The following is a 14,221-nucleotide window of genomic DNA, read 5'->3' on the forward strand; positions in this document are numbered from 1 at the left end:
ATTTGTCCATCCCCATGCTCACCCACTTTCTTTTTCTTCCTTTTCAGTTGCAAAGACATACTACCCTTCAGAGTCCCGTGTTACACCACAAAATTGTGGTTGAATGCTGCCAAACACCCCAAAATAACCATTTCTCAATTGAACTAGTCAGTGTTTCAAATTGCTTGTATGCAAGAAAAGAGAGCTGACATTTATATGTGTGGAAGATTTAGTTTTCTTTTGGAAGAAGGAGATGTAACTATGTAATAAACTTGTTTTTCTAACAGTGTTCCCTCTTTTTTTAATCTCCTTCCTGTAGAAAGATCCATTTATGTTAATTTTTCTTAGCTGAAAGTGCACTTTTGTCAATAGAAATATATTTTTTAAATCACATCACTATAGAAATGGCTGTAAAGCATTATTGAGTAAGCTATTTTCTTTCTAATTTTTTTTTGCTTAGAAATAATTTTAACAGAGTAAATTAGAAGTTTTGATATTGACTGTTATATTTACTGTAATATTTTAAAGTCTAAAAAAGCATAAGATTTTAAGGTATAAAGCAGCTTAAAAATGAATAAACAAAGAATTGCCACTTCATTTCCATAGCAAATGCAGTGACAATTATAAACAATATTTTTAGACAAAAAACCAGAGCTCTAAATTGTGATGGTGCCTTTTTTAAAATGAGTTTTATAGCTCAAGCATGAGGCCAAGTATTGGAAATCTATCAGAACTATTCATTTTCTGAAAGCTGTGAATTTGACTTTATTGTTTGAAGAGCAGTTTTCTAAGCCTGAAATGAATAAGGATATAGATATTTACATTTGTTGAAAACAACTTTTTACTTTTTTTTTTCCTGGAGTATTTCACAATAATCACAGGTAAAGAGAGTTTTTAAGAGCAATCTAGAAAAGACACAAGGTAAAATAGGACTGGAAACAAAAGAGTAATTAATATCAACTATCAGTTACTACAGACTTCCTAAAACCTAAAATAAAGCTTTCTCAATGTAGGTGGTTTATTGACTAGAAAGTAGACAAGCTTCCCAAATCCTTATTCTTAAAGGTTTATATTTTGCTGATTGAAACCATTAAGCTGAAGCTCAAATTTTCTTCTTCCATAAAAGATGCCAAGCCTGGTGGGTGTTTGTAGCAGCAGAAGGCTTACAAGGCAGAGTGTACACCAGGCACAGGGTAGATAAGAAAATCTCAAGCAGTTCTTTTCATGGTATGCTCCAAACAGTTTTGTTTCCTTTCCTTCCAGATGAGAAAAAAAGAGGAGAATTTTCAACAGAAAGTAAATTAACTGTAGTATGTTTCTTTTCAATGGGAACAACAAATTGAAACATGTAAGAAGGTTTTTTTTTTTTTTTTTTTTTTTTTTGGTTTTTTTTTTTTTTTTTTTGTTTTTTTTTTTTTTTTTTTTTTTTTGTTTTTTTGTAAATAGGAAAAGGAACTAAGGAACTGACTGATAAAGTTTCCAAGAATAAAGATCAGCCATCCTAATCTTCTTCTTTTTCAAAGTGACATTAACCCATTGATTACTCTGTCGTCTGCAAAGGCCTGGCCTCTTATGATTGATGATTACTTCTATGGGAAAGATGGATTTCTTTTAAGCCTAAAAAAATAAAAGATCTGTGTGTTTAAGTGATGACTGATGCTGTACTTATTTTCCTATCAGAACTTATGCAGAATTTTGCCCAGACATGGAATCTCTGAGATAGATGTTAGGTTTTAAAGGCAGAAGCAAGAAGAAGAGACAGATCATGTCCATCAGATACCTTTCAAGCTTCTCTTAACTTCAGGTTATAAGGGGAGTAATTCTGGAGTTATAAAGGGAGGGGGAAATATGGCAATTTTTAATACAAAAAAAGGTATGCTGGGTATAGTCTTCTCACTTCCCTTAGAAATTTTTGTGAGAGAAATTTTTGCGGCTTACCCCTCTTTTAAACTTTTTTCAGCAGTAAATTGGCATAATTTTAACACTATGTCTTCTCTAATTTACTACAAACTATTTTTGTTCTGTAGAAAGAGGGAGTCCCTTAAGTGTGAAATTAATTTTATTATTGTATATTTATTTAATACTTAGCAGTTCTATTTTCTGGTCAAGAATACATATATTCCTGGATTTCCAAAAAAGAAATCTAACTGAACATTAAATTAATAGGATTTTTAATACCGCTTTTTGTAATATTTATAAAACTCCATCAAAATAATTACTTCTGATCTTCTTTGAATTTTTTGTCCTTCTAACAGTAACTATGGTCATTTAAACTTCTTAGAAATTCTCTCTGAAAAGCTTCACACAATTTATTTGGTGATTCTAATAAAAAGAAATTAGATCAAGACAACACTTGGAATTTCACTGATGTGCAATCATATTCACTGCCCAGAGCAACCATTTTGTAGTTCTCTACACTGGGGAAAATATCTAATCATTAGTTTCTTTAGCTAATTCACAGATATTCAGCATTTCCTAAAATATAACTATTAAGTAGGTTAAGAATTCTCTCATTAAAATATCCACTGTTTCTTCCATACGCTATACTTTTAAAAGAAGGATGTTAGCTTTAAATATTCAGGGTTTTTTTCAGCCACTGTCACCTCTTTCCTTTTAACAGTTATCATCTGACCAATGTTCTTTGTGATTTAGTTGAGTTTTGAGTCAGAGGTTACAGCTGAATTTAATGACCTTGGTATTAAATACCATGTTTAAAGATTCAGATGTCTTATTGTATCAATAAAAACCTTGGTAGATATTCTCCCTTTTCTGTATCCCAGCAGACACATCCCCCAGGTGTCACCATAAGTGAGCGAAGAGTTTAAAAGTTCTAAAAGAACTTGGTGTAGAAGGTTGTGAAATCCAGAGAATTTATCATTAGACATAGGTGCATAATGGCAGCTGTGCGACCTGCTGCCTTTACCAGGATATCTTGCACTGCAGAAAATTGTGCAAAGTTCTCAGTTTATTGATTTGTTTCACAATTTATTAGGGAGACCAGTTTGAAGGCAAGCCTTCAACGTGTTTTTGTTTTTTTTTTTTTTTTTTCATAATTCTTTAACTTCTCTTCAAAGTACTATTTTGCTCTACTGGATTTTTTCTTGTCTTTCTTTTGGCCCTTAGTGTAGCGTTTCTGCCTGGTCTGAAAAATACCAAAAACTGTTATCAATAATAGCAGAGGGTCAAAGGTGCTTGTGGGCTCAAGGTTTTTTATTACAATTTTATTAGTGAAATAGTTAACACTTTCTATCTCTAGGAATTGTGTTTCACTGTTAGTGATGACAGAAATTAAACACTTCTCTTGCTGACAGAATGTGGCTTTATGTACTTTGCCCGTGGTCCATGGAATTGGAGTTTTTCTTTTTTTGACTTGCAGTCAAACATTTGTAATTTTTTATCACATCTCACAGTGGAGTTGGACAGTATAAATTACAGACAACAGTCAACCTTCTCGCTTTGTTTTGTGTCTCTCAGATACAATGACTAACTAAGTCTTTCAGTGATTATGTGAATTTCTAAAAGGTCAGTTTTACTGTGTTACTTATCATACTCATAAAATGCAGCTATTCTCATCTTTTGCCTTCACTTGACTGCTGAATCTGTAGGTTTTACTAGAATCATTGAATAGTTTGGGTGGGAAGGGAGCTTTCAACATAGTCCAGTCCAACTACCCCTGAACTGAGTAGAGACAACTAAATCAAGTTGATGAAAGCCCCATCTAACATGACCATTAATACTTCTGAGGACTGGGCATCTACCAACTCTTGGAGCAATCCATTCTAGTGTTTTGCTAACCTCAGTAGAAAAAAAATTCCTTCCTATATCTAATTTCAATCTACCCTCTTTTACTTTAAAACCCTTACCCTTTGTCCTATCGCTAGAGTCCCTTTGTTTGCTTGTTTTGTTTATTCAATAGTATTTTTTTAAATGCAGTGCAATTTAATTATTTATTTTATTATATTTTATTTTCTTTTCCAAGAGAGTCTGCAATTTGAAGAAATAATGTGAGCCTCAGTTACTGTATAACTACTGAGATTTAATGTAGTTTTATTGTTTTAGGAAAAGGGAAAAGCTGTATAGGTGGGGCTGATCATATATCTTGGTAGTTCCCACATCAATCATAAACAGATAGAACGGCCTTCTGTACGAACATATTTTAAAAAAGGTAGTTGAGCATCAGAGAGGAATAATGGAAGCACCATTCACTTAGAGAATGAGAGAGACTGCTTGTCGTGCCTGTTTAGGGATCTTGGAGTGTTGCCTGGAGACTTAGGATGTCAATGTGCTAAAAAGGCCCAATACAAACCCCATTAATGTCAGTAGAACAATCTCCACAGAATTATATGAACTTTAAATCAGGATAAGCAAGTGCTCCTGTCAGTACTTTATCTGAGTCATGTGCAGGCTCACAAAGGTGAGGAGAGGTTTGCTTGCTGGAATAAAACCCTTCCAGGTCCCAGCAGTAAATCTCAATAGGTATGATGCGATGGCCCTAAAATGCACTGGGCTTTGTTTTGTATTGGCAATACTTAACAATATGAACTGACAACTAGCAGACATGCAGAAGAAAAATATGTGGACAGAAACAACCCTGTTTATCAAAATAAAGTAACTTGCAGTTACTTTAACTTTGGAGTTTCAAAAACTGTGCTTCCTCTCTAGCAGTTTCATAATTTTCCTACATTTACAAACTTTCCTATGTGAGAATTTCTCAGGGTTTTCTCTGGTTGCGATGATCCCAAGGTGTGTTAAAAGTTTTTTTCCCAATCCAGCTGTCCGAGAAGAGATCAGAAGTCTTCGGCTGTCGTTCTCAAGGTTGTTTATTATTTCTTATCTAAAACATTTCCTGTCTGGCCTGCCAAGGTCTGTTCTGCAGGTCGGTCTGAGGCACACTGCCCTCCCACAGGGCTGGTGTTATCTTTTACACTATAAACTATGTATTCAATATTTACAGTTATGTTCCAATACCTATCATCTATGTTAGACTGTGACTTTCTAGTCTAAACCAATTCCAAAATGCCACCAACACCAAGAAGATGGAGGCTAGGAAGAAGAAGGAAGAAGGACAGGACAACGTCCAAATCCCTCCATCTTGTCCCCCTAGACCCCCATAGTAAAATTCTTTAAAATTCCACCTTTCACCCTGTGACAACTACTGTTATGCTACTTAAACTTTTGTGACTTGCAATTCTTCATATAAAGTTGGTAATTTGCTCCATGGGTTGAACGCAAAGCCACAGGGGTCTTTGGCTGCCATGCCAGGGTCTCCGAGCCCCCTGCCAGGGCTTTGAGCCATCCAGGGCATCCAGAGGGATGTCCTGGTTTCCAACAAGAATTTAGTCCTGCTCTACAGCTGAGGCAGATTTTAATAATTCTTTTTCACAGTGCAAATTCGAACGGTGCAGTGACCTCTTGCCTGCCAGCAAAACCCACATTTTTCTCGTAAGGAGATAAAAATGCAATTGAACAGAGGATGCAAACTGCAGGTAGACAGACTGCCATTAGTAATGCAGAAAGGACATGTATCTGGTCTGACTTGGTACCAACCTTTCCTCTAGTGTTTTTGTTATCTAGATATTGTTAGCATAGGCTTTGCAACCTTTGAATATAAACCTTTGAATATACAGCTGGGAAACTTTGCTTTCACAGCAGCTGTAAAGCAACAGGACCTCATCAATGTCTATAAACATCTGAAGGGCAAGTGTCAAGAGCATGGACCAGTCTCTTTCCCATAGTGCCCAGCAATACAACAAGGGGCAATGGGAAGAAACTGAGGCGCAGGAAGTTCTACCTGTATGTGAGGAAGAACTACTTTCCTGCGCAGTGACAGAGCTCTGGAACAGATCACCCAGAGAGGGTGTGGAGTCTCCTCCACTGGAGATATTCCAAAATCATCAGCATGAAATCCTGTGCCACTGTACCTCATGAACCGTAACTGAGCAGGCAGGTGAGAGCAGATAATCCACTGTGGTTTCTTCTAACCTGATCAATTCTGTGATTCTGGGATTCTGTAACAGGAACTGCAGACAGGAAGCAAGTCCCATCAAATGTATTCTTCAGTACAGGGTGTAAGAGGAGGAAGGGTCATGTGAAACAGTGCATATATTTGATTTATTGATAGAAGTATTGTTAAATTTCTTTTGTTGTTTTGAAGACTGAAAGTTTATTGACAGTTTAACCTGTTTTTTCCCAAACAGCTTCTGAAAATTGAAATCTTAAACAGATCAGATAAACATCCTTAGTAGAACCTCAGTGACTGTATAAAATACAATTTTAAGATGCTCACAAACCAGAATATTATTGTCTTACAGAAGATCTCTGAAACTGAATTAATACTCACGTTTTAATCTAATACAAGAAAGGTACATAACTCGCTCAGTTTTAAGACTAATTGTACATCATGTTGTATTGTCAGATCTGCCAGTGTCCGACATGTTTGTGCATTATTACAGACAAAAAATGCACCACCAAAGAATGAATAATGTACCTTATAATGGCATACATAATTAGGTTTGTGTGCTTACAGGAGATCAGAACACTTTTCAACATCAAAAAGATTAATTCAAGAGCTATAACGTACAGTGAGATCAAGAACAACTCTGGAATAAATTTCCTCCTCTTCTTATTTAGAGTGAGATGTGAAATTGAAGAATGGCTGCTGGGTAATAATGGCTAATATACTTTGTGTCCCTGGTGAACTCTACTGTCCTCAGGTGAAGTGAAGATTCCTTCTCTGTTGCAAATGTTCCATTTGGAGAGATCCTTCTTTATAGAGTGGGCTGAAGGAGAAGTACATTTATATTGAAAAAAATCCCAAAGAGATCTGATTATGACTGGTCAATGTGCTTCCAATAAACATATCCAGTCTTCAGATAGGTAGAAAAATCCCACAAACAAACAAACAAACAAACCAATAAACCCTAACAAATCAAAAATAAATTCCTAAAAAACCCCAATCTCATCACAAACCAACTAATCAACTAACAAAAAACCCCAACCAATAGCAAAAAAAAAGGAAAAAAAAAAGAACAGGAAAGATTTTCCTTAACTGCCAAGTTAAATTATCTGCTACTGTTGGTTACTCATGATCTGCTCTTGTTCATATACTCATATTTCCCTTCATTAGAGCTAGTGTGTGTCTGCAGGGGTTTTTAGTCCTGCTTTTAGGTGCTGCTTCACACTTTCATTTTCTCATGGTTAGAAATAATCTTCTAATTTACAGTGCAATTTTCAGACCAAATTACATACCTTTGTTCTAGCACTGATATTGTCTTTTAGCTTTAATAGCTTGTCCCTCTCCCTTGTGTTTGTTCCCAGAGGTACTTACAGAGAACAATCATCTACCCTCTTATCTTATGTTTTGCTAGGCTAAACAAGCCAAGCTCTTTCAGTCCGCTCGTGTAAGATAGGCTTTGCTGTCTCTGCACTAATTGTCTTTCAAAAAATTTATCAGAAGGCACACTTACTGGAAAATAAAGTTTCAGTGTAAGCTGCAGAGCATACAGAAACGCACATTTGTTTCAGATCTAACCCTGAAAGTTTTCATAAGAAGCTGGTTTAAAACTACAACTAATTAAATCTGTAAATTGATATTATAGGCAAACTAGGTTAAGTAATAATGATGCTATCTTGTATAAAGAAATTTCTAGAAAATTATACTAGTCCAATTTACTGTGCAGCACAAGTTCCATGCCAGGGTGGTGATGCCCCTAAACAGAGAGCCATAGAGGAGCCCACGCTGTCCCAGGGTAACTTTTGAGGGACCATGCTCTATGGAGGGGCTTGTGCAGGTGCACTGAGACTAAAACAGTGAAGGAAAAAGCATGAAGCAGGCAGTCACAGAAGTAAAACTTTGACATGGGCAGGGCCAGAAGTAGAAACCTACATCTTAAAAGTCTACTTCTGATAAGGATACAAACCAGTGTATACAACCACATTCTTACCTTAGCCTCCTCTACCACCAAAAGACTAACCAGAGGGACTGGAGAAATTCTCTGTAATCCTCATCACAAACAAGAGAATCCGAGTCTAGAAAGGAGAAAAAGCAGGCATTGAAAAGAAGTTGAGTGTTCAAAATAGAAAGGGAAGATGTTTTCCCAAGTGTTGGTTTAATTATTTTTTGTCTTTTTTTTCTTCCTACACAAAAGCTGCATAAATAATTAAAAATTATTTTAATTTATCATTAAGAAAAAAACTTTACATTTTCTGTGTTGAGGCTTCTTTGTCTGTCGAGGAATCCAACAACTATTGAGGATGGTACTTGGGTTAAAATTCCCAATTTAAACACAAAAGTATTATATTTAGAACATCATTATCTAATTTTAACCATCATCTTCAGTGACCTTAAATCAGTTGCCATCCAAGTTTCCTGCAGTGTGTCAACTCCTGGCTTCTGAAAGGCATGTCCATGAGGACTTGGATTCAGACAGGCCCACCTCCATGTATGAGGCTCAGCAACTTCAGCAGTCAAAAAGAACATAAAATCAGAATTCTGTTCTCTCCTCTGAGTGAAGTTCAAAGAAAATCTGAACTGGTTTCATTAATTTGGTAATTAATCTCCCTAACTTCAATACTCTGCCCCTGCATGTCTTATCCTAGTTCAGCCAATGAAGAGAAATAGTTGTTTCTGGATTACAGACCATCCAGCCTATTGAAACTCTTTCTGTAATAAGGTTATTTGCTTTTATTTGCTTATATTGAGAGTGGTTATGTGGGCAGAGATAGAAGCAGAAAACTACATCTTAAAAGTCTTCTGAAGCACGCTAAGGACACAAACTGGCGTAATACAACCACGTGATTAAGCTTTTGCAGAACTTTGTGATAGCTCTGACTAGCAGTCCTGTATTTTTTAAGTGTTTTTCCTGATTGAAAGAGAGTAGGTTTAGGTTAGATTTTAGAAAGAAATTCTTTACAGCTCAGAGAAGCTGTGACTGCCCCATCCCTGGAAGTGTTCAATGCCAGGCTGGATGGAGATCTGAGCACCCTGGTCCAGCGGAAGGTGTCCCTGCCCATGTCGGGGGGGTTGGAATTAGATGGTTTTTAAGGTCCCTTTCCTCCTAAACCACCCTGTGATTCAGTGATTTCAAGGGTATCATACTCTTAAATCTATTCTTGGTGACATTTTAAAATTCATCAGTATCTGTATATACTCTTTGTTTGACTATTGTTACTACTGTTCTACCAACTCTCCAAATTTTATCATTTCTTACACTATTTGATGATATGTTTTCTTTTAGTGCAAAAAAAAAACCCAGAGGAGATGAAACAAGCAGTCATGATAATTTATTGTAACTGAGGATCTTAAATCCCAGTTTATTGAGCCATGTGATTATTATGCAAGAATTTTTTTTTATTGCTATCATACTTTTGTAGCTATCCGTTATGTTGCTTATACAGAAAACCTTTTTTCCTTATTTTTCTTTTTCTTTAAATTCTAATGAAATCAGCTTACTAACAAAATGTAATCAAGGGTCCAAATTATGTATCTGAATTTAGAAAGTGCTTATACCATTACTAAAGTATGAAAGGGGTTTAGTCACATCCCAGCTAAATCATAGTTTTGCTACAGCGTTTATAATTTGTTATGCATATGCATATTCACACTCACACACATATACACACACACACACATATATATAGCTTTTACCAAAAATAGATGAGTAGAAAGTAAAATAACATTTTCTTCTAATAGTATTTTTCTGTTGGACAAGTTACTCGTTTTGTGTAGCTAAATGGGAGAACTTCTGGACTAACGAAGAAATTTTCCTTACTTCAATAAAATACTTGTGGATGCCTCTAAACTTTTAATTGATTTCATGTCCCACAATGTATCTTATTAAAGGCCTGGAGATATTATGCCTTTTGAATGACATATTTATCTCAAAAAATTGATTTATGGAATATATGTATACAAATGTTTGGTTCCATTTCCAATACCTATCAGCTGTTAGAGCAGGTTAGGCCCCTTAATTGTCTGCAGACTTGTATTTCTGCTTATCATTAAACACAAAGACAGAGATGGAACAAGGCAACAAATGAAACAACGATCAATGAAAAGGAAATAAGGAAAAAATCTTTAAAATTCTCAAAACCCCTTAAAGAGTCATGATTTCATTTAAAAAAATAATCAAGTCTAAGCACCTGTCATCTGAATGCTATCTGTAAAAAACAAGCAAAGAAACAGAAAGCCAGCCGAAAAAACAATTACTATGATGTTCTGAGCAAAATTGTAGGTTAAATATTGATTAAAACCTTCTATTTAATCTATTGAAACCTACCTTGTGTTCAGTGTTGTCAGTATTTATTTTTCAGAGGGCAGGCTCTGTGCTAGGGTTAAAGCATCATTCTACTCTGATAATTAACTGGAAAAGTAAAGTTATTGAGGAAAAGTTAAAAAGGTAAGAGATAAATTTTACTCTTTTTCTAGAACAACTTATCCTGATAATTCCTAAAGAATTAATTTCTTGGAATTAGAGAATCATAGAATGGTTGATGAGAAGTTCAGTGTGACCTGGCCATGTGCTCTGGGAGCCCAGAACCCCCCATGTGCTGGGCTCATCCAAAGCCCTGTGGGCAGCAGGGCAGGGAGGGGATTCTGCCCCTCTGCCCCGCTCTGCTGAGACCCCACCTGCAGGGCTGCATCCAGCTCTGGGGTTTCCAATGCATGAAGGACAAGAACCTGCTGGAACAAGCTCAGAGGAGGCCATGAAGGCTCAGATGTCTGGAGAACCTCTCCTGTGAGGAAAGTCTAAGACACCTGGGACTGCAGCCTGGAGAAGAGGAGGCTCCAGGAAGTCCTTACAGTAGCCTTCTGTTGGACAATACTTTTTTCTTGATTCAGAGACGGGGTAACTAAGAGGTGTTTTAAAAACTTTTATTATATTTTTAGTCTCATGAGAAGAGTGAGATAATATAGATGTTATAATTCATGCCATCACAATCAGAAGCCAATTATCTCCTAATTACAATACATTATAAGTGTTTCTTGGCCTATCAGCATTTTGCCACACCATGCTGTAGATGCCTTAAAGCCAATCATCTAAAACTACCACTCATGGGTCCTACTACAATGCATCTTTCATAGTTCTATTTCTCCCAATTATCTAGTCTTATTTCCAAGGCCATCCTTTGAAACTTGTTTCTAGCTCCATTTCTCTCTCAACAATGTCTGTCCTACTCCATGACATTTCTGAGTCAGCATTTCTTATCTAAAGGTTTGCATACAGATGAAAATGTGTGGGCCTTCTGTCAGGCCCTGAGAACTCTGTACAAATCCATTTCCCACATTTCCCCCTCTCTCTTGGACAGGAAAATCTTCCACAAGAGGGATGGAGCAGGACTTTTTACAGCTGCATGGAATGGCAGGACAAGGGGGCATGTCTTCAAACTGAAACCGAGTAACTTTAGTTTTAATATTGGGAATAAATTATTTACTGTAAGGGTAATGAGGCACTGGAACGGGTTGCCCAGAGAAGCTGTGGGTGTCCCATCCCTGGAAATTTCAAGGCCAGGAATTCTGGGATTCTGTGACGGGAAACAAAAGAGTTCTCAAGGATCAAGTCACTAGTGCCTGCCAAAGTGATCAATGACCAGTATCACTTGATTTTTTTTTTAATTTTTTTTTGTTTATTTGCTTCTAGTCCAGTATCCAGTTGAATTTAAGTCACTTGAATTCACAAATCAGCTGTCTACTTCAATAGAAAATGTAATACAGAATTGTCTTGGTCCCAGAGAAGCAAGATATGTCACCACATAATTTTTCTCTCTTTTCCTTTGTGATGCTGTCAACAGACAGGGAAGTTAGTACATGAGGCAATTAGGTTATCCTCCTCACCACCATAGCCTTCCTTCTCAATGCTGAGACAAAGAGGAGGAGAAAATATTGACTTTTGAACAGTTCAGCATCTTCTTATATCACTGAACATGAAGAGTTTCCAGTCTGAAAAGAAGTCAATGTATTACCCTTCTACGATGTTAGCTATATAAATATGCATACAATAATTCATTTTGACTTTTTGCTTTGGACAGAGGAAGTAGAACAAGTATCAGAATGGAAAAAGAGGATAAGTCTGAATGAAAAGCTGGCAGACCAGTGAGGCTGCAACTGATTCACGCTCTCTTTCAACTGCAGCCATACTGATGTCCCCTACCATGGCAAAATGAAATTTAAGGTCTGCTTGCCTCACTAGAGTTACTTGTATTTTATCACTACTGGTGATGACTGCTTGGTAATAAAGTTTCAGAGTTCATATCTCGAGAAAATTCATGTTCCTGTGCTTTCTTCTGTTTGATTGTACCAAGCCTAGTCATTCAGCCATCAATCTCCTTAACGAGGCTATCCTTACGGATAAAAAAATTGAGGAAGAACAAAATACTATTTTAATCTTGAATAAACTTGATATTGTTGATAAATCCTCTGGAAAATACAAAAGGAAATATTTTTGTAGAAAATATGGATATTTTTAAAAAATGCAAATATGCTTAAAAATGGCTTTTAACCTGTGGTACATGAGTCAGTATCACTGGTGGGCACTTTTTATGATAAAGAATGTTCAGGAGACATCTGGATTGATCATCTTGCTACTTTCTTCATGAATAGAAGAAATATCAGCCTAAAACTGTTTAAAAAAATCAAAATATCTAAAAATTCTTCTACTGATTATCTATGCAGACATAATATGAGGATTGGAATCTTCCTGCTAAAGCAGACTTTAAATCCTAAACAGATTAGGATTTTCTGTAAAAATATTTATTCCTCTGTTAAAGACATCACAATTTTGACAAAATTAGCTTTATTAATTAAAAACTATAGGGATATTCCACCTAGATTTTAAGATACCTTGAACAAAATGCAGGTTGTTTTTTTTCTTTATTTATTTAATTTTTTATTTTGATTGCTGAAATTGCAATCCGAAGATACTTTATAAACATGTTATAACAAAAGTGATATTTTAGAGACAGAAATTTATTTTATATTCATGTAATTTGTAGCTGGACATAGTGAAATTCAATAAAAAAATTTAAGTTAAGCAAACTGAATCTTACAGTGTGGACTTGAAGTGAGAATTGAAATCATTCAATAAGGTAGAAAGTGGAAAAGTGTGTGATAATTAATCTCACATGATGCCATAAAAAATTAAATTGCAATATAGCTTTAATGATAAATTGTAGTTGGAGATCCAAATGAAATTCTTCATACACAGGATTTGACAAACCAGGTTTGCTTTGCTTGATAATCAAAAGCATTCAAGAGATTGGATACAATTTGGAAAAGTCTAAAGAAGTGTGAAGGAGTACCAGAACTAGCTTTGCCGATGTAAAAACACAGTTGTATGAAATGCTGCAAGAGAATCCTTTAACAATGAGCAAGGACTACTAGGAGAAACAAATATTAATGGCAAAACATATTTCTCCTGAGGGGACTAAATTCATGCAAGTGAAAAGATAGACAGTAAAAAGAATGTAAATAAAAAAAAAAGAAAACATAATGAGAAACCACAAAAAAACCACACTCAAAACCCCACAAGAGATGTAGCAGGACATTTTTTATTTCTTTAAGTTTAATGCTATTCAGGAAATCTGTGAAAGCAAACCATGAGGAATTTTGATCAGTGTCAATAAATGAGAACTGAAAAAACTCCTTTTGAAGATTTTCAGCAAATCTAAGGTGGGACTAACTAAACCAACAGACAGTTGGAAGAAAGCAGTCATGGATGACATAGAGGTTAGTTGGAAGTAGCAAACAAACAAAGTTTGCACTATAAAATGTACTTATGCAATTGCAGACTGAAAGATAATGATTATGACACAAGTTAGATTAAATGTTAATATATATTAGATAAAAATATCCGAGTCATCAGGGTAAAAATTTATGAAATTTTAAAAGACAGTTTAATGCTCCCATATATCTTCAAAGAAATATGGATTATTGGAACCTGACTTTTCTCACCTTGTACAAAGTAACATTTTAGTCAATGTATTAAGGAGGGAGAAATAGAATGTTCTATTACCTATAAAGTAATTGCAATAGTTATTTCAGCTTTTTTTTATTTTTAACTAAACCCTCAATATCAGTCATACCTTATTTTTTTTTAAGAAAACCAAATGTCCTAAAAGATTAAATACTCAGGGATAAAAAAGGAAGAATTACTTAAAAAAACCCCAAAAAACAGAAGAATTGAGATATGAAATAGAAACAAGACGGTCCAACTGTTCTTTAAAAAATTTTTAAAAGAAATGTTTT

The sequence above is a fragment of the Pyrgilauda ruficollis genome, unplaced genomic scaffold (assembly GCF_017590135.1).
Source record: "Pyrgilauda ruficollis isolate IOZ18807 unplaced genomic scaffold, ASM1759013v1 scaffold102, whole genome shotgun sequence".
Classification (NCBI taxonomy): domain Eukaryota; kingdom Metazoa; phylum Chordata; class Aves; order Passeriformes; family Passeridae; genus Pyrgilauda; species Pyrgilauda ruficollis.